The sequence below is a fragment of the Orycteropus afer genome, unplaced genomic scaffold (genome assembly GCF_000298275.1).
Source record: "Orycteropus afer afer isolate SDZICR_OR568_19922 unplaced genomic scaffold, OryAfe1.0 scaffold00100, whole genome shotgun sequence".
NCBI classification, from domain to species: Eukaryota; Metazoa; Chordata; class Mammalia; order Tubulidentata; family Orycteropodidae; genus Orycteropus; species Orycteropus afer.
Genome location: NW_006921687.1, coordinates 7,604,493 through 7,607,164, shown reverse-complemented (window position 1 = coordinate 7,607,164; position 2,672 = coordinate 7,604,493). Strand labels below are relative to the sequence as shown.

The following is a 2,672-nucleotide window of genomic DNA, read 5'->3' as shown; positions in this document are numbered from 1 at the left end:
GTTGTACCTTCATTCTCATTTGTTTCCAGGAATTTTTATTTCACACTTTATTTCTTCTGTTACCCAATAGTTTTTTGAGCAGTATGTTATTCACTTTCCACATATATATTTTTTCCCTGATCTTCGTATTATTGATTTCTAATTTCATAGCATTGTAATCCAAGAAGACGCTTTGTAGTATTTCAATGTTTTTTAATTTATTGAGGCTTGTTTTGTGTCCTAACATACAGTCTTTTCTGGAAAATGAACCATGTGCACTGAAGAAATGTGTATTGTGCTTCTGTTGGGTGAAGTGCTCTGTAGATGTCTATAAGGTCAAGGTGGTTGATTGTGTTATTTAGTCAAAACGCTTTATTCTTAATAAATTCTAAGAGCTATTTACGAATTTAAAATATCCACTCTGTATTTGGCCTATACATCACAAGTGTTTCTTCCCAAATTATAAGTGCTTTCATTTTGTTTATGATTTTTTTTAAATAAAAAAACATGGGCTACAGGAAACAAGAGATCCAACACAGTAGAACAGATATTAAATAGCTGTGCATGTGATATGGGGGGAACAATTGCAGACTGAATAGCATGACTCAAGAGACAAACAAGGGTTGAGAACCATCATCATAAAACTGCCTGTGGTAGTTAAGTTCGTGTGTCAACTTGGCTGAAGTCTGGTTGAGTGGCTGGGCAGCTGGATGTAGTTATTCCCCATGGTGAGATTGGCAATTAACTTCATGGTGGAATCTATTGGAGCAGCTGAGTAGCTGCTTTAGGGATGTGGTGTGCTTCCCATAGATAAGCAGCAGCTTTGGAAATGGTCTTTAGCCTATGGTACACTTGGACCCTGTATGTAGCCATGTCGTTGTTCAGCAGCCTGCCATGCTCTGCCAACCTTGGGACTTTCAATGGACTTGAATTAATGGCCTGCCGTGTGGTTTGGTAACATCAGGACTATGCCTTTTTACTTGTCAACCTTGGGCTTGTCAGCCTCATCAGCCAGCAGCTGTCTGAGTGAAGAAAAGCCTCTAGCTTCAGTGGGCTGGAAGCAGGAGGGAGAGCTGAAGCCAAAAGTTGAGGGGCTTTCACCCAGCCCCTAGGACCTGCCTGGCACTTTGAACTTGGACTTAAAGCCTCCAAACTGTAAGAGAATAAACTCCTGTTTGTTCAACCATCCCATTTGTGGTATATTCCTGTCAGAGCACCACCAGGTAACCAAAACACTGCCCTATGCTGCTGTACCAACTTTTAAGCTTGATGATGCCCAAGTGAGTTTGTAATGATAAAATTTCGGTAGTGCCCTGCTGTTTGGTCATTTCACCCTACATATGTGTTGTACTTTGACCTAATCCTGAGTTTGGCTACGGCAACCTTAGAAGCAAAAAAATACAAAGCAGTCCCTTCCTTATGACCATATTCCCTCCAGATTTCCATTACTTGGACCATATTACGGCCCTGCCAGATGCCTTCACTTCAATAAACCCTATGTTTCCTCGAGTTCACACTCAGCCTTCCCCACTGACATTCTGAGAAAAAACTTGTTAATTCTCAGTGATGCTAAAGCCAGATAATGACCCAGAGATTCTACGGTGGCATCCCTTTCAATACACAGCTGGGTTTCTGCATATCACTCCATTTTTTTAATTAATCATATTCATTTATGTATATAAAGCACTTTAAGGAAGATAAATGTTGACTAAAAATTCATTTGGAAAAAATTGGCATATTTAACCCTTTCATGACACATGGGTAATATATCACCCATCAATATTTTCAGCCTCTGGGAGAGAAAGCAGCTCTCCCAGTTCTAGTACTTGCTGCCACCTGGCAGGGACCTGTATAACTGAGTGAAGCTGAAGAAATGACCTCACCCCACCAATCCTACCACCAAAGTCCACTTGGGACTTATGGCTTCCACCTAACTTTTTCAAATTCTGTATTACCTCAAAAAATTTTTTCATTGATTTCAGCATGTCTTCCATTACTGCAAACACATGGAATCAACAAAAAATTCAAAGCAGAAAATAATTCTATCATGAAAGCATTAAGTATTTAAGGTAAATCTTAAAACTTAGGTAAATTTACCTTTTTATTCATAATTAAAACCACTAGAATTTTAGAGTAGTTTTTAAGAAGACAGATGTTTTAACAGCAGTTTACAGGAGACAAAAATAATATAGATTTAATGTCTTCTATATTTACACTAACGAGCTCTGGTAGTGCAATGGTTAAGGCATTTGGCACCTAACCAAAAGGTCAGTGGTTCAAACCCACCAGCCACTCTGCAGTAGAAAGATAAGATAGTCTGCTTCCATAAAGATTTACAGCCTGAGTTCTCGCTTTAGCAGCACATATACTAAAATTGGAACGATACAGAGAAGATTAGCAAGGCCCGTGCGCAAGGATGACACACAAATTCATGAAGCGTTCCATATTTTTCAACAAAGATGAACCCTTTTGCACATACAATACTGTGTTGTCAGTAAAGGCAAACATGGGTATATGGATGGATAGATGGGTGGGTAGGCTAAACGATTAGGTATGTCTATGAAATGGGGAATGTGTCCAAGAACATATATAGGGTTGGCAGACAGTGGTCCTATAAGTTTATGTGAATGATCAGAATTCCCAGGTGTATAGTAGAGCTGACAAGGGGCAAGGTTGTGGTCACTGCTTGGTCA

General features: G+C 39.4%; 1 protein-coding gene and 1 non-coding gene across 2 annotated transcripts in view; one reads left to right on the top strand and one right to left on the bottom strand.

Moving 5' to 3' along the window:
* The window catches only part of IPO8 (importin 8), an 80,055-nt gene that overhangs the window by 66,396 nt on the left and 10,987 nt on the right, over positions 1–2,672 (bottom strand). The gene's annotated exons all lie outside the window — the stretch shown is intronic.
* LOC122150181 lies at positions 2,324–2,430 on the top strand. The gene has a single exon (XR_006163526.1). It is a non-coding gene; the product is annotated as a U6 spliceosomal RNA (small nuclear RNA).